Source organism: Rhopalosiphum padi, chromosome 4 (assembly GCF_020882245.1).
Source record: "Rhopalosiphum padi isolate XX-2018 chromosome 4, ASM2088224v1, whole genome shotgun sequence".
NCBI classification, from domain to species: domain Eukaryota; kingdom Metazoa; phylum Arthropoda; class Insecta; order Hemiptera; family Aphididae; genus Rhopalosiphum; species Rhopalosiphum padi.
Genome location: NC_083600.1, coordinates 19,108,667 through 19,134,783, shown reverse-complemented (window position 1 = coordinate 19,134,783; position 26,117 = coordinate 19,108,667). Strand labels below are relative to the sequence as shown.

Genomic DNA, 26,117 nt, shown 5'->3' with positions numbered 1-26,117 from the left:
ATTTATACACATACATATTTTAAACTCAATTTTTTTATCAGACATTAAAAATTGAAACTAAAGTAATCGGAATATTCAATTACAATGATTACTATGATTTGTTGATAACGAACAAATAATCTTAAAAGTAAATTTATAATATACCTTAATCACCTGCTGTAACAATGTTTGAATTTAGACTTATTAAACGTACTATATGAGGCCATTTGTACCACAATCAATTCACTGACTGATACAAATGCGCACCCTCTCATGTGCTGTTTGACCCTTCTTGTGTCAACCGAACCCTTTAGCCTTTAAAAAACAACTAATTCTATCGTTATTTACGTGTCCTAGCGGGTCACCGCTGCTGATAGTCCTGAACAAATTAAAGGTGGTGGATGATTTCACATTGCGCCAAATCCCCGGGTATTTGGCCATCGTTTGAAAAGACCTTAGAAAAAAAAAACAATATATCAGGACGATTGTGCACAAGAGGTATTGCCACAATAGGACCACACATAAAATTAATACTACATTTTGCACGTCTCAGCTGGTCCTTCCGGCAGCTCCTCAGCCGGTTAGTCTCACGATGCAGCCGTGGGGTAACTTTTTAAAATTATTTTTTAAAAAATAACATAATGCAAGATTCTGTAACACCTTTTATGGAAAGGGTGGACAAAGTGAATAGATAACGACGAACAATACGAACAATAATAATCGAAGGGTTTAACGTAATATGGTTAAAATATTGTTTTCATCGTTACGCAATGTCTATAGCGTAACACAATATCATTCTATAAATATACAAATTCATATACATATATATGTAGATATTTTTACTTAGTTGTTTTATTGGTTCTTATTTCCATAATTGTATAATATGTATGTTAAAGGCCGAGTAGGAAATCTGTCGTACCTTGTCACTGCTGGACAATGTTCGATAATAAACATGACGTCGACGTGCCAAATGAAAAACAATATATATCTGTCATCTCAATAGCTGCGCGTTCGCTATACACAATGCCAAGTTGTCGATCAGGCAAAGCAAAGTGCACATGAAGGTATTTAAATTTAAATTGAATTACAATTCAACAAAATAATATAATGTATATTAAACTCAACCTGTCCACTGTGGTCGGTAGTCATGTGATCAATGAGTGCGATAAAATCGAACGGCCGTTTCATTCAACTGTTTTTATAAATCACACTTAAAATTGTATCGGTCGTAAAGTCGATTGATTTGAAGTATTTTATCGATGATTATATGATTGTGGAAACTCAATAGTATATTTTATACATTTGATAACCAAATCACCAATTTCCAACAACGTTTCATAAACAAGAATTACTTACATGTATAACTTACAGACTATAAGTATAAGTTATACATAAACGATTTTACATTATTATTTTTCATTTTTCTGTGATATTGAAAAACATTAAGAATTATAGACTTAAGAATACATCATTCCACAGTAATTATTGATCAACTTTAATTCTATTTTGTAAACATTAAGTTAAGACAACAAATTTAAAATTAAAAAAGTTTGATTCGTTCTAAATTATAAATGATTCTACCACGCAACTTTTAGTCTGCTATGTTTTTAAAGTAAACACTTTGCGTATTTAAATTACCCAATTTTTGTATTTAACACATTTCGATTACAATATTACATGTAAATAATTAATCACTAGTTTAGTAATTAAATATCTAATTTCATTATATTAGGTACATTATAATTATAATTTTACAATTATACATTTCATAAGCCCTCGTATACAGTAATAAATAAAAGCACATAAATAGATAATCCCAAAAGTTATGGAGTTTTTACATTATTTTTTATAATATTGATTTTCATTAAAAATACGTATCTTATTCCGTTGTTGGTGTAAATAACTACCTTAAAATAATCGCCATTCACCGAGTATGATTGGTGATATAATTTTCTACATTTTATGGTGATGTCGTGATACTGAAAACAAATACACAGAACCTATATGAAATGCATATTTTAATGATGGGCCTATAGTGAAGTATAATAATAACAGCTTCATTGAATGACTTTAATAATTAATGGTGTACTAGTTTAATAATACATTTGTATTAAAAATATTAATATGGGCGGATAATTTGATTTGAATTAATATAAAATTTGTGAATGTTTGACGTACAGATGTAGATTTCATAAAATCGTGCATTTAAAAATAATTCGTTCGCGTATCATATTTTAAAGTTACCAATAATAATTGCTACCCTCATTTCTCTCAAAATTATAAGCCATTGTCAAATCATTAAAATTTATAAATCATTAGCATATGATTTTACATTAACACTACTAGGATTTTGATGTACCATTTGATTTTTCTTATTTAGTTTTACTGTTTATTAAAAATGTATATTTTTCCTGTATCATTATTCATTAACATACTTTTCTACCAATATGGCAATATACCTTAATTATAAGAAGTTATAAGAAATAATCCACTTTAACATAATATACATTTAGGTATATATTAATAATATATTACACTCTGAAATGTCTATTATACGTATATACATAATACATAGCAGTTAAAGCACAAGTGTCTTGCCTAAATTAAATCCGTATATCACATTAATTAGTCTACTGCTTGTTAAATCCTTATTAAAAGCGTCCTTTTTAAACTTAAAAACGTACATAATATAACTATAATCTATGTATTATATATGTGAATACTTAAAAAAAATGTTTAAATACATATAACCAAATACGGTATCAACTACTAAGCTCTGATCAAAATCACGTTTTAATATTTTTAATACCTTCGAATTTTTTTTTTTAACAATTTTACATTTCAATTTATAAAAATAATTAACCACTTTAGTTTACTGCGCCGATATCAGTGAAGTTTGGAAAATGCTGAAGTGCCAAAAGGCAATAACACCCCTTAATATGCTGTTCGACTATTGTTTCAAAATCATACTTATAAAATACTAGTTATTATTAATTTAATTATGTTTAACAATAATTTATTTATTTATAACAATAGGCTCTTCAATTCGCTGTTTCCGTTAGTACAATTTTATAGATAACTGCAGCATATAATATGTAATTGGTTAGTTTTAAAACGGTTTAATATTTTATAAATTTCATCTAAAAACGGGTAAGTATACAAGTATATTTGTATGCAGTATGCAGTAGCTCAGTATGCTAAAACATAATATTATACAAATACAGATCACAGACATACACTTATATACTGCAGTAATACACTAATGTTTATAATAATATTATAATAAGATATATTATATGTATTTATTAGTTTTAAGTTACAGCAATATTTGAATTATTTACTCGTACCATACCATGTAGATATATTAAACATTAATGTGCTATTCGTTTGTGACTTTAACGCCTGGCAAAATAAATGTACGAAATATATTAAACAATATAGAATTAATTTAAGTGATTAAATAACTATATCATATTGATTTGCTTATATTAGTTATACCTAAATTAGTTTAATTATATTTGTTCATTTGTCTAACGACATCCTGTGTACACACACAGACGATTTTTACATAATGATGGTGCAGGGCATTAAAATACCTGAGAAAACCCTATACACTTATAATGACCATAATATGATTATTAATCAGTAGCGCACCGAAGTGTGCAGTACTGAGTCCAAAATTCCCGTACCTTATTGCAACACGCAGTACCTTGTTAATGAGACAATTACGTTTATTAAACCAATGCACGGAGGTAATAAAATACGTATAATAGTTAATTAATATATCTTATCAAAATGAGTATTATGATAATTTAAATGAGAACCAAAAAAAAAAATTACCTATACTCTAATAAAAAAAAAAACTCACGCAAACACCGATCATCTCGGTCGAGCCACTGAATTTTATTAAAACTACTGCTATACGTATGAGGTGATATTACGTGGGTTGTACGCGAAATAGTCAACGATTACACCGCGATGTTAAATTGACGTCAACTGCCTACTATAATATGTATAATATGTATATTGTGTATTATATTAATCGGAAAACCGGCACAGCGTGTTGCACGCTGCACATATATTATATTAGTGTACAATGTGGATACTTATATCATATTATGTACGTATGCACACTGCACATGTCATATAATGCAATATGCGCACGGATTTGTATATATATATATATATATAGGTAGTAGGTACTTATTGGTTATGTCCAAGACAAGTGCATTAAAAAATACTACAGTATAACAAATTAAAAGCGTTTTACTAAATGATATTGTACACATATTTTAGTACACGAAAAAAAAATACGATCTACAGCCATATAATAATATGTATTATGATGCGTATACAGTGTGCTTCTTGAGAGGGAGGATGTTAGATCTTTTCGAACATGAAATTAAATACTATTATATATTAGTATAATATTACTTTTGACCTGTGCACCTATTTGAATATGCGGGCATTTTTATAATATGTGCTTATCATTTTGAATTAATTACAGTAAACATGACCGGGGATAATATTATTCATATATATTTACATATTTTGATATTTAACTATATTTCAAATTAATTCAAACTTTATTCAGAAAAATCACTCAGACTATATAATTTTTTGTTGAAACCTACTTGTTTCGTGGTCATAAAACATCATATTTGTTCATGTCACTATGGATCTTGAATGAAACGAGTTTTTTTTAGTTTTAGTTGTGTTTTTATACATAAATATGATTTGTATCAATAAAGATAATAAGTATTGTTCCATCTTATTATTACTGTTTGGTTGACACTAGACATAAAAAAATATTAAACAATACCTACATTTTTTGATATCAGGTACTAATTAATTCTACCATGCGTATTATGTATAGAGACTGTATTGATTTTACACTATGTAAAGAATCAAACTCGAATAATGGGGCTACATAATGGTTGTTTGTGAATTGCGAGTTTACACTATAGTGTATTGATAGATATAATGATAATAATTAAACCTACCTACCTACATAATTATATAATGTTTATTAAAAAGAAATCGATTTAGCACATTTCGGTGCTGAGCCGACGTTATACTCTCTATAACTCGCTATTGTTCCAGCCCAGACGATCCATTATTCTTCGTTCAACTTTGCACACCACGCCAACTATTATTGCCGTGACCGAACAATTTATAACATTAATATATATGATGATACACGATGAGCCAACGAGCACCCGTCATTCCTACAATAGTTGATTAATATGTCATGTAGTACGATTTGTATTTGTTTATTTAATATACCGCTTTAACATATATTATATATGATATGCGTGTAAGTTATCCGTCCTTTAGCCGCGGACCATTTTGTAATAAAATAAAATATTATTTATGGACACAGGCCGTGTACTTTATTTCATATATCTATTCACTCTCTCTCTCTCTCTCTCTCTCGCACACACACAGACACCCGTCACATTTTCATATATACTAAACGCGACATACGCGGGCGCAAACGCATATTATTATTATTATAGGTATATACACATTATAATAATATTATAAGTATATAAAGCATATTATGCGGCAGCTCTCGAAACCCGTTAGAGGGCGTCCGGTACGGATTTATTGCCATTTTTTTTTCTCTTCTTGCACACACACACACACACACACACGACATAATGTGCATTATTCGTATATGTGCCCGCCGAGCTATATCCCCACCCCGAAATACCGCCCTTCTGCCCCGCCCCGCCGCAGCCGGATCCGTTTTTCCCGCGGCCGTGTGGTTCGGCGCTCTTGCGATGGTGGGGAGCGGGAGGGCGATACTGCCGGCTGCAGTGCAGTTTAACTGATATAAAACACACACATAAAGGTAAAAATAAGTATATACAAATAATATATATATATATATATATATATATAAGTGTGTGTGTCTGTGTGTATGTGCAAGTATATAAGTTTATATACGTACAGTTTGTCCGTCGGTCGTCGTGCACACACGGATGCAGACACTATCGGGGAAGGACGCCGGCCGGTCGCCGCCGCAGACGACGACGCCGACGACGACGACGACTACGTTCAGTCCGCTCCGACATACGCGACGGTTCGTGTACCCTACGCGAGCGCTCGCGCGCAACTCTCTCGGCACACGGTGCCTTTAAATTTGTAAATTATTATAATCGCGCCGACTTGACGTTATGAAACGTACACACTCTGCTCATACTATATGTGTATATATATACGTATTCCGGTGAGCTCACGAGTAAAACCAAATATGCGCTCGTGACCGCCGCACGCCATTACATATGTACGTAATATACGCGAAATAATAATATATTATTATAAGTATATATATATATATATTTATTATACAGCCGCGTCGCCGTTTGTGCGACACGACATAAAATTATCATTATTTTACGATTTTTATCGAGCACATCACCATCGTGTTATTATACTGCACAGTATATTATAATATTATTATAAATATATTAATATATATATAAATAACAATAATAATATATACGACTTGACGGGCACGTTCGAGTTTTCTTTACGATTCTTTTTTTTTTTTAACGTCTGTCGTCGCCGCATAATGCCATGTCGTCGTGACGCAATAATAATAAAAAATATATTTTTTATCATAATATTACTGTATCTATATAAGTATAATATCGTTTTTCAAACGACTCTGATCGGGCGTTCAAGTCTCCGCGCGAGAAAAAAAACAGATGACAGGCCCGTCACTGCTGTACGCCTCGCAGAAGCCTATACAGCCCGTGTTATAATCGACGTGAGTATATATTTTTGTCTCATCAATATTCTTATTACTAGCAGGTTAATGTATTGTAAAAAACTTCAACGTGTGATTCATTTGTGTTATACACGACGTGTACGACAACTCTTAAATATATATTAATTGAGGTTCAATAATATATGCATATTATATTACCAAATTATTTACATTAAATATAGTGTATATATTTATATATAATATCTATAGTGTATGCTTTTAACTTAGTATATTATTATTATAAAATACTAATATATAAACTTATATTTTACTTACAATCATAACACTGTGAACATGGAGTAATAAGAAAATTAGTATAAACAATTAGAAAATATACCAAAAGTGTTCTAATAACTGCATACGCTGATTGAATTGAATATCTCATTCTATATTTACTATACTTTAATAAAATAACAAATTCAATTCCGATTAATCGACTTCATTTATCAATATTGAAGTAGATAATTTAACTCTGCAAGCATATTCTTTATATAATAACAATGTATATTACACTGTCCATCTTGCACTCCAGTCTCCATAGTTTATTTTTTAATAGTTTTGAATTACATTTTATGTGCGACAAACATAAATGGTTCGTTTTAATAAATCTATGATTATAATTTATTAATAAATATTAATGACAATTACAGTATATATAATTTATAGTATAATTATAAACAAATTCTGTATAGTTTAAATTATATTATAGTAAAGAAAAAACATTTTCATTTTAAATGTATTGGCTTGCATTTGATTTTTATTTATTAACGTCGTTTAACTGTTGGATAATCGTTTCTAAATAATACATATAATTTGTGTTTTAAATTGCATGATGCACTATTCTATGTAGTTTTTTTTATTCAATCATTAATTTACAAATAAATTTCAATATAACCGTTAAAGGTCAATGAAATAAATATTTTGTATTCGCGCGTGGGTACTATACGTACACTGCATAAATTATATAAGTAGCATCATAAAACTGTACAAAATTAATTCGAATTCATTATTTATCCCTAATAACAATAAACGCGATATTTGCTTAGATACCTATAAGTACTATTACATCTATACGTATTTATAAACACGTGTTATTTATATACATTGTATTGGTTAATACATTATAGTTTTATTATAATGTTAATGTTAATTTTATTATTATTATTATTATTATAGCTTTTGAAACTAGAATTGTATTAATTATATATTCATTATTATATTACAATTCAAGATTTTACACACATGCTATATATTTTTATGCAACTTTAATGAGGTTTACTTACAATTTACAAAACTTAAAATTGTTTTTTTTTTCAATCTTATTTTATAATACCTAATACCTAAATAAAAAAAATACTTTTAAGATTACTCTTGAAAATAATTATAACTATTATTACTGTTTTTAATAATTATCTCGTTTATATATATATATATATATTATATATTATATATATGTGTATATTTACAGAGGTATTGTTTAATTTTGTTGAAATTTCGAATGGATCGACTTTTTATACTGTGCAATGTGCATAGGTAAATTATATTATCTAATTATGATTATTTAATCATAATCTGCGAATTTTGTTCGTTTATTTATTTTCTAGTTACATTCCATTATAATACTATATTATATAATTCGTTTATTCGATGACAGATTGTGGTCAACCAATTCATGTGGACTGCTGTGTGTCTGACCATGACTTTAACATTTTTTGATAACCCCAAAAACCAGGACGACATTTTTCTTTACGTACATAACATCTGACTGCGTTTGGTCCACTAGTAATCATTTTCCGCCGTGTGTTTATCGTACAAAGAAACCGACCAAACAAGTTTTCGTGTACAACAAAGCATTTACTGAGTGTAACCGAATCAAATAGATATTTTCGGGTAGGTAGGGAAAAAATGTATGCACATTATACATGTAGGTATAAATATGATTGAAATATATAAACTCAATTTAATTAGAACTTCGTTAAAAAGAAAAAGAAAAATATAACATAATACCCGTATTTTCACATTATATCAGTATAGATAATTATATTGGCGGATAACTATTATGATTTGAGTTTTAATAAACTTTATTTTTCCTAAAACACTGTCTATGATGTTTACTTGCAGAATATCATACGTAGACGTTTTGTACTCACGCCGTATTATATATTTAAACTGCTATCTTATATTTTAAATCTTTATCAAAGTATATTGAATTTTTGTGAGTATATATATTTTGAGCACTGAAAGCATTGCCGACTTAATTTGCAGAATTCGGTACCGTTCGAGATAATCTAATGTTCTGTTCGGTGTTTGTTTGGTTTAATCATATTATCAATAACTTGTGGGTCTGAAATCAAATTCAAAAAATCTAAAAAATCTCCTTAACTTAAATCTCACAAGAGATATTAATAAATTAAATTTAAAATGTATTTTCTTGGTTATACATCATCAAATTTTTACTCACAAACACTTCAAAGGGCAAGAAGAAAAAAATTAGAGTTTTTTTATGACTTCAGCTATACCTAGCTACGAGTGTATGCAACCGGATTGTTGTAATACAGCATACCTATAGGGATTTCACCATTTTCGGAAGATCGAAAAATACCATTTGAGATTCAATTTTCGTAGATGTCTGCAAATCCGCAGCGATCAATATCTTCCACGTAGAAATGTCTGCTATGTCTGTAATAACTATACTACAGCAACAATATAATTCTCAACTCCTATATGCAGTGCATCAATATATAATATATTATATTTTTATATGACAAATGCATAAAACCATCAAAAATATATAAATTTATAAATCGTTGCTCGTCAGTGATTGCGACACTATTATAATAATACGGTGTCTGCCGATGTGGTCTACCAATAATGTCACTCTCCGCGTAAGCATGACAAGATTATAATAACAATATTATATATATATATATATATATGCTATACACATTAGTTTGATAAAATAATGTCAACGGATTCACGTCGTGCCGTGTCGTATGGAATCGGTCTGACGCTAAGTGCACAGTAAATTTTATAATATATTTGTGTTTTGTTTACGGTCGACGTACAAGTCTTTTTTATCGGACGACAATAATATACTAATCCTCTCGATTAAAACTTGCTTTTGATTCGGTTCTGACGGTTTTGTAGACGAGGATTTCGATTTTCGACATCATTCTCAAACGTATACGCTATAATAATAATATTGTGTGCATTATTTTTATAAATATACACGCGCACGATGATGATAAATACTTATATAAATATACATGCGTACGAGCGCACCTATATATATGTTTATTATTTCATGAACCGCATTAAAACATTTAAAACGGTCCGGACGGGCTCGAGATGCATTTAATCGTATACATCAACAACAACAATAATAATAATTACCTTGACGAAACCGTCGGCCGATCAATTAAATCGTATAAGCTACCACGGTATAGGTATAGCTGGATATATTATAGTGCATACACACACACACACACACACACACATATATAATATTACCTATATATTATATACGACTGGACAGCGAGCGGAAATCTCGGCAAACTTCGGGCCGCAGGAAGTTTTAAGCGCCATTAAACTTCTTATCGGCATCGGGAACAGCATAAATTTACGTCCCGTGTCCGGTGCGCGTATCTCGCAATAATAATAATTATCAAACATGCGCGGCGAGGGCCTTCTAATCGGCGTCGCTCGGTTTTGTCGTCATTATAATTAATTGAACGCCATGACGTGTGCGTTTATGTATAAATTAAACACAATAAGTTTTCAGATTCCGTCTCTTTTAATCGGTTATCTTTTTTTTTTTTTTTTGCTTTTCTCGTCTCGCGTCCCATTTAGTCTTCCCGTTCGAAAGACGTTTCAGACTTGTACGTGTATAACACCACCATCGTGCATATTACAGGCTACAGCCATGGGCATTACAACTTATAAGATAATATATAATAAAGCATTTGCGGCCGCCGTGATTCCCGGCCAAGGCGATTCGTTTATCGCGCGTAGGTAGTATAATTATTTGACTTAAAATAACTTACCCGTCTAATGACGTTTTTTAACTCAAAGAATTACACTGGCCGAGTCGTTGGATTATAACAATTTATACATATACCTATCACAAACGTTCTGATGTAAAAGCGTATTTAAAATTAACACATTTATTTTTTGTTACTGAGGAATGTCGATTAACTTAATGAGTAGGTATTCATCTTAAATATCATACCTTTTTCTTTCCTTAAAATAATTAACAAACTTGCTTTTGTGATATTATACTATCTATCACGGTGTATTGTAATATATCTACCATGTATCCAAATTATTAATTTTAATTAATTTTAAATTCTGTTTTGAGGGTTTTACTTAAAACTGCTATAAATATTTTATCGTGCTACTGTTATATTGTATATAACCCAATTTCATTCACAATTCAGATAAATAAACTTATGAATAACATATTATGAATCACTTTTTAAAATAATATTATAATGATAAATGTATTGATTTATTTAAAACTTTAATAATTAAATATTTATTTGTACAATCTGTACTTAGGATGTTTTAAAGGGCTCGACAATTTTATTGTTATTAGTTATACTTAATTTATTATTTTAACTAATTTAAGTGAAGTTTATTTCTAGCAAATTGAACTTGATTTAGCTAAAAATTACTTTTCCATTCATATATGTTTGAATTTTACTTAATCTTATTAGTATGTATTCAAATAAAATTATAAAAATATTATAAAATAAAATAATATTATGCAAATAACTCAAATCGTATGTGCAATATGCAGATAATTCACGGACGAGATTCATGAAAAAATGTACACATGAATAGGTTTTATTAGAAATTAATAGATCACGAAGAATGAACACAAAATAAATTATATTAAAAGTGTATAATAACTTGTTCAAATATATAATTTATTATTTTTCATAAATGTATATAAAAATATAAATCTAAAACAATTTTAGTTACTTATAAGGTATTTCTTTGCGTGATAAGTTACAATCATGTTTTCCATTGAATAATAAATGCAGTGCCCGACCTATCTCAATTATTACTTTTCTCCGGAAAAAAAATGTTATTAATTATTAAACCGTACAAGTATCATGCTATATAATGATAAACATATATATATATATATATATTGTCAACTGCCAAGACGCTGTCGTGTGAATCGCGTTATAAGAGTGTTGAAAATGAATCAAACGAAATTAAAAATAATTTATTTAAGTCATTCTCGACTATCGTATACATCATATTATATCTATAACATATAAATTATAACTGCGTTATTTCTTATTCAATTTGTTCTGCTATCGAGTAAAACACTGCACCTACATATACGATATACAATATGCATATTATAATGTAATAATAATAATAATAATATATAAGACGATAAAAATTCGAACGCATATTTCATCGGTTGCGTGTTCGCTATTAAAACGTGTGTACGCAATTAATATTATAATATAATATAATATAATGTCTACCATTTACCAATAATCATTAAATTTTTTATTTTTGTCGTTTCAGATTAGTTCGATTAACGCCACTTGCGGAGAACGCCGACCGTACGGTAAGTACCTTATAGCTATGCCATTATAATTATAGGTATGTTTCAATGTCTTATAATGTCCACTGCAAACAAAATGACAAATAAATTGTCATTGTATAAAATCTTCGTATAATCGTATATAATCCGTTCAATGTTAAAATCTGTTATACTTTAATTGCATCATAATACCTGATGTATAAATATTAAAAAATTAAATCGTTATAACTAAGTTTAGTCGATTCAAATCGGGGAAATTTGTAAATGAAAACAATTTAAAAAAACGTCCGCTGTATCAGACCTACCCGCGTAACAACAAAATATTACAATATTATAATAAGTCGCATAAAAATATTTTAATAACAAAGCGTTAAATCATATCAAATCGGTCCGTTATTCAGACGTTATAGAGTATACCTATAATACGAGACGGAAGTAAACCGTACCTATACGCACTTGCTTTTATACACTATCGTCGTTATGTGTTCTGCGTATTTATGCGGTTTTTCGTACTCGTGTGTACCCCACCGCAGTAGACTAGAAGAGCGCGCGGCGCGTATATCAATATATTATAATATTTAATATAGCGTAGTTATTGCTTGTATGTGTATTATATTTTATTTATTATAGGTGTTTTATAGGCACCCGCGGGGGAGTAGGGGGAATTAATAATATTTGATCCGTGTGCGATCGTTTTATGCGTTCGTATAATATTATAACACGCCGCGGCCGCCTCATTCCGGCGATGGTCGTCGTTAACGGTCGCGCGTATTTATAATCGTCGGCGGGTAGTGGTGCCTACTTGTCGTATAATACTTATACCTACACGGCAACCACATACACCGCGGTTTTGACATAGCACAATAACTCATCGTACGCGATACATATGATTTCCACAGCGCATGCGTGTTATATATACACCCGTCAGTCATAATCCACGAAATACATTAAGGAGCTAATGACTCCGGCGGGGCCGCTCACCGAAACGGAGCTATAATTATTATTATAACAGGTGTGTGTGTGTATATATATATATATACCGTCTAATTGATGAGCTACTGTGGAAACAAGTTAATAAATTTATAATTTCCAGTTTATTATTACTTTTGTTGCTTGACGTTTAAATTGCAAACGATCTCGTCTCGATACCTACCATTTAATACTAATTGATAAATAAAAAGCACCCGGGTTATTACATATTATTATTATTATTATTATAGATCGGTATTATTGTGCATCGCATATTCCGTATAATACGCGTTGTAATATATTATATACGATTAATATGCAATGCAAACACGTGGATTGGGTAGGTATTCCATTTAGCACACCGGGACAGCCGTTTTACTGAAATTGCTTTCATCTCGACCGCGTATAAAATATACTAATAGGTATCAAAAAAAAATGCATGCTATACGCCGCATCCACGTGGGACTTGATTACATTTTTTTACGTGTTCTGTTGTACCTATATACACGTAGTATTACCGGCGGTTAAAAACCAACGCGTGTACCAGGTTTATGAATATTATACGATAATTTGGATAGGTATACACTTAATGGGAGGTGCATGAAATTAAATGTATATTACAGTCACCGCATATTTTAACCGATGTCGCAAATCATTTATGCACTGGTTATCAATAAGCTTAGCTGATGGCAATAACACGATCGGTAAAACTATTTATAAATATAATAAAAGATTAAACAATATATGAAAAAAAAAACTGTGACAACATTAGGTAAATACCGTAATGTATCTTATCGACTCGTACGATATTGGTAATGCGCATATTTGATATTATTTTATATATTATATATATTTCATGTCGACTGATCCAACATATCGATATTATATAGGTATATATACCTATATATAATATTTACCGTACGAGTGCGCACTCCATTACGGGGTATACCTACGAGTACGTTGACCTTTGTCGACGACTTCCTATTGCATAACACAGCGAAGAAAATATATATCCTTTAAACCAACTCAAACTTCAATGGGGTAGGTCGAGAACAACTCGATCGTCGAGAGGCCGTAAATGTTTTGGTATATATTTTATTACTCGCGATGATTCTTTTGTCCCTGCATTCGTCGTATAATACCTTTATTCCGACGTTTTTCTACCACTTAACATAATGATATATAAAATAAAGTACAGATTTTTGCAACAATTTCATAAATTTAAATAAATATATTATTTTTAAGGAAATCCATTAATTGATATCTAGTACTTCCAAGTAACTCTATAAATAATTTAACCAGGTTAAAATAATGACCTCTGATTTAATTATAAATGGTACCTATTAATATACCAAGTTAAGAAAATCACGTTGTTATCTATGTGTGCTGATTGTAAAATAACTGTTTTGAACCTAAACTTTTGAATGTGTATATATATTCATTAATATTAAATAAATAAATATCGAATGCTTATCAACCATAGGTGTGGCATGCGCTGTTTATTAAAATATTTAAAACAATCGTAGTAGAAGCCGCCAACGTATATTTTGCGTACAGAGACGTTTGCATTTTTCAACGGACTACGAATGTACACTCGCGTTGAATTCGATGTAATTATGATAAATTATACCCATGTATATCAGTTTAATCATAGATTATCGAGTACATTCAATATACAGAATGTAACAGGACTATTTAACAAATATAATAGTAACATTTTTAATGGAAGTTTGTTAAATAGTCTTGTTACACCTTGTACGTCGATCGTCGGCGACATTTGGGTATAATATAATGTATTAATGTGTGATTATAATATGAGTAGAATATACGCGACGAACGAAATAAGATTTCCCAGATGAGATCGAAAATAACGCTTCCGGTTCGGCAAAGCTCTGAAGGTCACCGAGTATAAAAATATTATTATAATGTTTTAAAAAATTTGTGCGACAACAACCGTAGGTATACAATAATATATTTATGATATAAACGCGATAAAGGTGTAGTCGAATCGATTATATAATGTGTTATTTGTGTTAAAAACCGCAGTGTAATATAATATATATATTATATATAAAGCGCTCCGCGATGCGAATCGTAAACGACGTAAACATCGTTTGCCGTTGTCACCCCGGAGTCTCGAGAATTACGTATTTATTTTTTTAAATAGTCTTGATTTCGGTCCATTTTAGCATTCATACATTTTTTACACAAGTTTAGTGCTAAGAATATCATGATATTCTGGTCCTGTCAGTGTTAGACGAAATAAATAGACTCTCAAAACTAAAACAAGAAATAATGAATTCATTTCGTAAGATTCACATCAACATTTTTATTGTACTAAAGTTTTCGTTCGAAAATGTAGTAAATTTTAGTTTTCAAGCGAGAGAGGGAGCTTCGACAGGTGTAGTGTAAGACCACTATTTGAATGCGAGTCTATTTCGGCTAACAAATTAACTCTAAAATACGTCACTGCGCCGCGACCCTAAACGGGATCATTATTCGTAAGGAAGGCCACTCACAAAAAGACTCTCATCGAAGCACTAGACTGATGGTTGTGTTATGTAGTTATATTATTATTATACTATGCATTATATATGGTATGCGCCGATTGCTTCCGACATACGTACACTACTAATCAAAACACACGATTAAAATATAGTACTATAATGTTCATGTAATATATTGCTGATTTGTTCTATTGCAATCGCATGTCAAGCGATCACTGCTGAAGAACTCACTTTTGTCCTCACCTATGTTGTATATATATATATATCGTAGCCTAGCCTAGTTTCTATTTTACATATTATTATATGTATCCTGACTTCATAATACACACACACACACACATATCTTATATATATATATATAGGTACATTATGCTTGATAATACAACGGTATATAATATGATATACATACCAAATGCGTTTGCGGCGTTATATTTTTATAGATTATATTATAGTCGGCGAGCGCTAATTTAAATACAACAATGCGATCGTATAATAATATCTGTGTACATATTATAATATTTATATCCGCGTGCAGACTTTTCGTATAATGTGCTACGCGCGCAGAGTCGAATATATAATAATTGATGGTAGTAGGAATATACGTCCGGGTCTGGTCGTGCACGTTACACCGCGACCTGTGTTGGAACCGCATTATATACACATCATACACATAATAATATCATTAATATATTATATATATTATTATAATATAAACGATGATACGGTATACATTATATTACAACTTGGTATGTACAGAGTGATTCACCGAGCCACTTCCTTTTGTTCTTCAATAATGCAGTTATTCATAATCTGATTTTTGGAATTTTGGAATATTATAGGTACTTAAAGTTTCAAATTATTGAAATATTCTGCAATGATACAAACTTTTGTTATCAAAACAAAAACTCCGTCTTCTACTGTAAAATATTTAGTAGATAATTTTTCTGAAAATGTTTACTTATTAGAATCAAAATTTGAACGAGTAGTTTTTGAATTACACACTAAGGTCCTATGGGTTCACAGATTTTGATTAAATGAACATTTTAGTGATTAATGTCGACCTATCGACATTGATAATTAATAACTAATTAATTTATAAAAACGGTCCAATTATAATAATTTTAATATCTCAATGGCTTAACCGTCCTAAGACTTGATTAATAATTTTACCGTGCAATCAAGTGCTGCAAATTTCGAATTTTTATATTTTGTGAATATGCGTGTAGTTTATCGCCAGTATAGGAGTGCGATGATCACACTTGGAAGTATCGAAGTCGATTTTATTCGCGCAATACCTTATCTTTTCTGCCGAGTTCGGCGGCGTTTTTCCACGGGTTTATATTGGTTTTTTTTTCATATTATATACCATTGAGTATAGTATTACGATTATACCGGTGTCGGTGCCGTTCTATATAATATTATTACGGCGTTCGTCTACATAATATGTAATAATATATATATACGCGCTCTTTAATATACACAACCATGGCTCCGATGGTGTATAAAGTGCGAGCCGGCCGATCTGTCGCCGCGCCTGCACGCTGCGTGTATATATTATGTGTGTATGGGTTCGGGTTTCCCGTCGCCTATATTCTCATCCCGTCGACCGCCCACGCCTCCACAACTCCGGTCCACCGGACGCAACCACCTGTACATTATATAATAATATTATGTGGACTTTGTGTGCGAGAAGCGTGCGGTGGTGCAGTATATATTATATATATCTATATAGTTTATTGGCGTTGTGGTAGTTTGTATACGCGCGCGCGTCGAGTTCACAAGTACTTTTGTACGTTTACACACACACACGCACACACACACACATCGTGTGTATATAGGTATATACGATAAGTATGCTAGCGGAGGCCTTGCCGCCGACCGTGTGGTCCACATAACTCTTTCTACTCCGTGTGCGTCTGTGTCTGTCCGTCTGCGCCGCTCGAGATTAGTCGGCACGGGAAAATATATATATAGGTATATAATATCATTATACGCGCACTAGCCGTTGTAGACGTTGCGCGGGATATCGCCGTGTGCGAGTGTGAGATCAGTCCCAATCATGTTTATTATCCCGTTTTGCCGGTGTTGCGCTGTTAGCGATTCGTTGATAGTATGATATTAATGTATTGTAATGATCGAACCGCGAATCCGCGACCTATCGATTTCCATCATAATATAGTCGATCCGCATTCGCCCGCGAGTACAATATTATAATAGGTAGTCTGCCCACCACTCGAGTATAATAATTAATTAATACCCGCAGATATATTATTTAAACTGCACACGATGCAGCAATATGCCCGAGTGTCTGTGTAGACGCGTGATGGTGTACCTACAAGTCTATACACACACACACCGGATTACGGCTGGAATATCGATCCATCATTGGTAATGACTACCGTCCGAAAATTTCAAGAGAATCAATGCAACCAAAAATCGTAGACGAAAAACGTTGAAATGATTTAATTCATTATTTGTCCATGATTTTTTCCACTATTTATATTATACAAAAAAATCGCGTGTTCTTGAAAATATTATTTAAATTTTTATAATATTTATTATGCAACCAACGGCAACGTCTTCTTAAAACCGGAAATAATTTTCTAAAAATAAGTGTAATTTATCCATGAGAGATAACTTCCACATATCGGATCTTGTTTTTTTCCCCTTCAAATTCGAATTATGAAAGGTTACACTACGTGCTTTAATTACAAACTATAATTAAAACTAACATGTTATTATTTTTTATTTCCACGTTAAAATGATTATCATTAAAATCGTACTTCATAATAGTATGATAATATAATAATAATGCAATTATATAACATGCATATTATTGTATATGGTATATTCATTAACTCGTGGGTTTTTTGACCTATGAAAATGTATTGATAGAAGATAATATATATATATACGTCCCATCACTTTACTCTATGTCTCTATATAATAATAAAAAGCCATATAGAATTTCTGACTATAACTTTTTGGTTTCAATTTTCGGTAACTATCTATCTGCAGTGTTGATGTGAGGGAAGGTGATCTCTTCCATCCTTCGAAACTCTTCCATTTTAATATTTAAATACTAAAAAATAAAAATTTATTTGGCAATCATTAATTTTATATTGTAAAAGCTCTAGAATTATATCAACAATAAAATGTAAAAGCTTAACCTTCGGACAGTCTTCGGTATAAGGGAATTAAATTGCCATCGTATAAAAGAATATACGCGGCATGCACAGCCATCCGTAATCGGATAAATCGATCGTATTAGTTTATGGTCATCGTATTTTATAGATACGTATCAGCGAACATGTAAACCGTCGTGACTGACGTTTATTTCATAACTTGACTAAATATGTAATAACACATATATTATTATCTTACAACAATCGAATTGTATATTACATTATATAGTGCACTATATATATAATATAATATAATACTAGCATATTATAGTTATTATACTAGCTATTTGTTAAAACGTTTATAGCTATTATTGCTGTTTTGACTTGGACGAGTTTAAATTCGAATGTATTATGAGTAACGAATAACGATGCAATATATATTTATAACTCTCCGTAAAACATAAATTGTATTGGCTAACATTATTTTACTTTCCTATACGTATATTGTTTTGCAACGAAAACAAAACAAATAAATTCCATTGGGAAAATTTCCTTTGCATGATGTATACTATCTATAATAAATTCTCAAACACATAATATTGTTTCGGACTGCGAAGACGTTACCTATTTTGGGTCATTTTTCTACTCAGCTCCTTCTTTCGCATTAATGATCATACGGTGATGTACGCGCAGCATAATGCTATAAAGCCTATAAAATATGATAAGTTCGAACATTTTTGCAGTTCATGATGCATACCGTATATGCAGCGTATACTTACTAACTAATACAACTGCGTTGTGTGTGGCAAATTAAAAAATTTCGATAGATTTACTGTGTCTTAAAGTCCCTCTTATGCATATTATGTAAACTACACATATTGTTAACAATCCTTTGGGTGATTTTGAACAAACGTTTAAATAGTTTAATAACTATTTTATTTTATAACACCAATGACAAATCTATAAGAAAAAAAAATTGTGAGCCAACAATATTCCTTAGTTAGGCCCTTAATTTAAATACTAAATTTTAAAAAATTGAATTCGAGTGGTACATCCCCGGGCATAGGATTAACTATTTACCAAATTCCAAAATCATCCTTTATAGATAGACTTATTGACTGTGGATCGCTTACACGCGTACGCGTATAAACATATTATTGCCTTTAAAGTTTATATAATATAATATACGTATATTATAATAATTCCACGTCTGCAGCGAACGGACGACGGAACTTTGACGAACTTTGCAATGCAACTTTTGTAGACGGAATAAGTCTGAATAACTATCGAATAGTATTATGATCGATAATAACTTATTGCATGTGAGAGCTTAAATGAACCGCCTGATTCTGCAACTGCATAATATCATATACCTAGATATCTGCAGGTATAATAGGTCACCCAGGTATAATATGATTATATTACACGCTTATATTTATGTATATAACCGATGATGTTGTTCGAAAACTGGTCGTCGATGTAAAACTCAATACAGAATAACTGCAGTGTATAGTAATATACAGTAATACACACACACACACACACATATATATATATATATACATACAATGGATAACGATTCGACAGTCGATAATATTACAGCTGTGTAGCACGGGAATAGGAAATAATAGTACCTATACGGTATATATTATATATATTATACGCTCGTGGGCTTACGGGAAAGATATTGTTTTTTTTTTTTTTTTATTATTAATTTATTGACTCGCGGAATTACGAAAAATCGATTCCTATAAACAGATAGATATCGCCGACTCGACCAACGCGTATAAGAATAATAATAATGTGAAAAATTGACGATCTCTTTGAAATCGGCCATAAGCACTCTTTCGCCCACGCAAAAACTCAACGTTCGTCGATCGTTGAGCGGCGGTGGCATCGTCGTCGACTACTTATTTATATTGCGATACACTAGTTTCCTATTCGTATAGGTATAATTAAGCGCATATACACGAATAGAGCCTATATTTTGAAAGACCCAATAAAATTGGAAAATCGATTTTAAAAATAAAAACACGAATAGGCGATAAACATCATGTACGGTCTTCGTATGTAAATCCGTCGCTAGATCAACGGTTAATATGATATAAATAAAGACTCTGCACTCCATGCATTTTAATATTTTTTATGAATATTAATATTTAAGATCTGGTTTGATACAAATGTGTTTCACGATACCGTATACATTTGCAGCGTATTTTGTTAGTTTTCTTTACATCGTGAAGAAAAAATTAACTCATAATATTATAATGTATATTCATGACGATTGCAATGCGGTTTCACGGCACTTCCTTTTTTGGCATTCAATCATAGTAAATTACAGTAGCGCGCGTAAAAGTATTTTTTAAATTCCCAAAGACTATAAGCATCACAGTCTATGATTTGCCGCGGTTAAAATCTCGTATTTCCGAATTCGAAAAACAAAAAAAATTAGTATCTGCGTATCGAGTGAACATATTATTATTTTAACTCTTGTTCAAAACGTTTGTATCATAAATATCACCGGAACGCATAATCGCGTACAACTCGTACAAGTTTCACTATTTTCAACGCATACCCACGTAGTTTCCAAGCCCCGTCCGATATAACTCAATATACAATATATTATCATGTACGATATACCTATACTATAATATTGTATACACATATTTTATTGCTGCTGTTACACGCATATAATATTATAATGGCCCGCGATGACGGGGTGACGACGATATGCTGTCGACAACCTTATTATAATAATATCTATATAATATTATAATACATCTCGTCTATCGACGTACTTGTAATAACAGTGTTGGGCACGTCCGATTATCATTCCGCCGCGCATTATTCATATAATGTATACCTAATATATATATATATATTGTAAAGGCGCTCGGACGAGAGTTGTTGCGGGACACGGACACGTCATCGTCTAAACCGCGTTGCCAGCCGCCGCCGACTCACGGTCGACCGCGCGACTTATCCGCAGACGTCGTAGTCGCAATGGTCGATCGGTCCGGACCGATTTAATCGGCCACTCGTACGTACACATGCGCAACATAATAATATTTGTCAAGACATATTATGCACTGCACACGCGCACAAGACAGATAACCATATATATATATATATATATATATAATAATATAATATTATTATTATTATATGCCGTTGGTCTGTGTCATTTGCAGCAGACGTCGGAAAAGGGGTTTCGGGGGTATGGAAACCGACCGGGCGGCGGAGAATTTGTCCGCGAAACGTGTACATTACATTACGGTATATTATATATTATATATACCTATTAAACTGCACGTACGGTTAACCCGTACCCGCGTGCACAGCATTTATTGCAGTTTTATAATATATCGCCGCGAGACGGGAACGTATATAATATGTGTATTATCTGCTCTTCGAAACCTGTCGATCGGCCCCGGCAATAGATTATCGACGCTGAAAACACATAAAGGTGTCTGTGTGCCTAGCTGTGCGTGTATATAAATATGTATGTGTGTGCACCGCAGCGGTACATGTGCGCGTTTACGTCGTCGTATACCCATGCACTGCGCGACAAGCCGTTGCGACCGTCCAAAACCTGTTTTTTTTTTCAATTTTTTCTTTTTTTTTTCTTTATCATTATTACATTAGTCGAACACGCGGATATTTCGCTAAAACTCCACTCGGATCAGCTGGTCTGCAGCGGTGTATCCAGTGTTTTATTATATACGAGTATATATAGTTTGTGCGCTCACAAAGGCGCACTAAAAGTCTAAAATCTAACAAATAATATTATGGGAGGTGTATGCGTCTATCGTGATTTCGCTGAGCGTTATATTTTAGAGCGTGTTCGTCGTATGATGGTTATTATTATGATAGGTGTACCTACGCGACAAAAAAAAGGGACTTTAAGACGATTTTATCATTCGTCATAATATTCGGTTACGTATACGTGTAAAAAACCATTAGAGGACCTACAATATATGTATATGAGTATAGTGCACACATTTCCTATACTTACTATAGTTTGATGTTTTCCAGTCACTGACGTTGTTTTTTTTCGATAATCGTTTAATATAATAATATAGTTATTCATATTCGTCTATATAGTTCAAGTACACTAACTCGGTGCCATCAGTGGTCTCTCAAATCTCAATATATGATTTTAAAATGACATCGTAATCATTAAACGGTTTTTACCTGTAATCGGTACGCACGTTACCATATATTTCATGTTAAAATATTTAAATATATATAATATGAGGTTATCAATATATTATTATAAAAACCTAAATAAAAAAAAAACCCTAATTGGTAGAGTGTAGTATACGATTATCAAAAGTAATAATTTATTTTTAAAACATAAGTACCATTAAAAATTCAAGTCGTTAAATTGAATTGCAGATAAAACTGTATTACGGCTATTTATATTGTGTATGTGTAAAACAGTGGATTATAACAAGGCCAAAACATCAATGTACAATCTTTAGCAAAATATTAGTTTGATATTATACGAAAAGCGCGTAGTCCGTAAAACCAATGCAAAGCACGACTGGGCAAATATGCGAATGCAAAAGCCACATAGGAAACCCGAACAATGGGCGAATAATATTTTTACCCTCTCTTAATTGTTTTATTTCACCATTTTTTTCATATAATTATTATTGTTATGATTTTACACCAGTCTAGACTCGCCTCACGGTGGACCCGACGTGTTTTCTTTTTGCTATAACAAAAGTTATTGTTCGGCGAGCAATACAATGAACTAGTGTGTTATATTCCGGTCGAGGGGAATATTTTCGAAGACCCCAAGGCAAAATAAACGTCGCCGCATAACCATTAACCAGCCGAGTGCAGTTCTCCCGTTACCACGACATACAGGCGAGGTAAAAATGCATTTAAGTGCATTATATATGCATTGTCCATCGGCTGCGGGGCAATTGGACCAGGTGTAACTCGTGGGTTCTGCAGACTGCAATAATATAATATAATGGTGAAGTAGGTATATACCTATAAAATGTCCATCAGATCACATAAAACGAATTGAATGCTTGAAAACAACGCTTGTGGTTTCTTTTGTTTACTATTTATTTTAAGTTGCTTACTTGTACTTGAATTATCATTCAAATTAGATGCGTTCGTACAGTTAGTCATCGTAAAATAATTAATTAAATATAGTCCTATAAAAAATCTCTTTAATCTGTCGAGTATAAATAAAAGCCATGATTTAACGTCTATTATAATACAAGATTTTTAAAGGAGGTACCGACAAAAAATTACTTATCTACATAACTAAATAAGAACGACCCTTATGTATTTAATAATTTATTATTTACAACAGTTATACTACAATGTATACCTTTTCTGTTATATTTATTTCTGCAGAATCAGAATACAATAATATCTCATCATGTATTAAAATGTCAAATATATACACTATATATTAGTAGCGTTAAAAGCTAAAAGTTATAACAAACAAAATCGTACTATATCACCATCATTGAAATCGTGATCTTTTTAACATCACTATTTAGGTATATTATACTGATTTATTTTAAATCCCATATGTTGCAGCAAATTGAAACATAATTTATTATTTATTTATTATTTCCTGCAAACATAATAACATGTAAATGGTTTTCTAACTATATATTTCAGAATTTACCTTCGTGTGCGCGGCAATAACATAATAATAATACAACGTTGTCAGTTATATATTGGTGTATAAGAACATGAGGTAGGTTTATAATGTATAGGTACTTGCTTTATGATAGACGCGTTTAAATATCTTACTGAAAATTCGCACGCGAAGAGGATTCGAAGATTCTATAGGTGGAAATTTAATGAGGCAAGCAAACCTTTATACTGTATGTTATTAATTTCAACTATAGATTATGTTATTTAATTGGTAAAATATTATGAAATCGTGGTTCCAAGTGATATAGATATAACCCGTCCACTGTCCAGCTCATCTTGGCACTCGGCAATCGTACGTTTTTTTTTTTTTTTTTAAACGGTGGTCCGGAAACTACATTATATATTGAAAAATATATCTTCCAAAAATTATTTCAGATCACTGTTTGTTTTTTAACTCATGATTATTGTTGAATGCCAAGATGAACAGGACAGGTTGTATTTGATATTTGTAAGAACTATAAATAATGGCGGATCTCACAAACTTCGGTTGTAAATTTAAAATCTCTATATAGTAGTAAATTAACTAAAACGATTTGGTCTCCATTACTGTGAATTGTGATACTTTCAGTAGATCAGATATCTACTGAACAATACCGAATTAATAAATACAGTTTTGAATACCATAGAATCACAAACACCTAAATATAAATTAATCGTTTAATAATTAAATTCGCTTAAAACGATATGATATTGAAAAGTTTAATTTATAGCATTATGTTATTCACGGATAAGCATAATAAATAATTAATGAGTAACCTTCGATCTAAAAAAGTCTATCAAAACAGAAATATTTTTTTAAATTAAATCTCAGCCATCTTAAACGTCAATAATGAAAAACATTTAATTCTTAAAATTTAGATTTACAAAAATTATGATAATTATTGTTTTTAATATAATGTAATAGTGTTTTACTAGCTGTTATTTATGTGGCTAATTATATATATAATAAATAATAGACCGTATGATTTTTAATAGGGAAATTAGAGCGTTTTTTAGTTTAAATACTAAACGAATATTAACAGAAATTTGTACCTTTAGGACACAATAATTAAATGAGATATACAATTTTAAAACAGATAATAGTTTACGATAAATTATACACAATAATCGTGAATAGCTTATGAAAAGCAGCCACCCATTAGTGACACTTTCATTTGGTTATATGTATATATAATATTTTTTTTTTAATTAGAATGTGTATAAGATTTTTTTTCTTTTAATTTACAATATATTATTCTATACGTACACACACGTTCAGTAAGAATTTAAAATAGAAAACTACAATTAATCGTGGCGGATACTTATCCAGTAAATGTTTTTTTTAATGAAAACCTTAAACGACAAGTCCAATGTCAACGGCCTGATATTAGCTCGCGTGTGTGCATGTGTTCGAAATAATATCCATAACGGTGTCCGCCTAAGGTGAGACGTCCGGCCAGGGATATATTATATTTTATACGCGCGCGCGCGCGCAATAGCGGTCCGCAGCACTCAGGCCCCCT

The 26,117-nt window shown here is 31.3% G+C and overlaps 1 long non-coding RNA gene across 1 annotated transcript in view; it reads left to right on the top strand.

The window, feature by feature from the left end:
• The first annotated feature begins 5,976 nt into the window (after positions 1–5,976).
• LOC132930940 (uncharacterized) overlaps positions 5,977–26,117 on the top strand; it is a 37,959-nt gene continuing 17,818 nt past the window's right edge. Inside the window, exons 1-2 of the long non-coding RNA XR_009662299.1 lie at positions 5,977–6,757; positions 12,305–12,347. This is a non-coding gene — a long non-coding RNA (uncharacterized LOC132930940). The remainder of the gene's footprint in view (positions 6,758–12,304; positions 12,348–26,117) is intronic.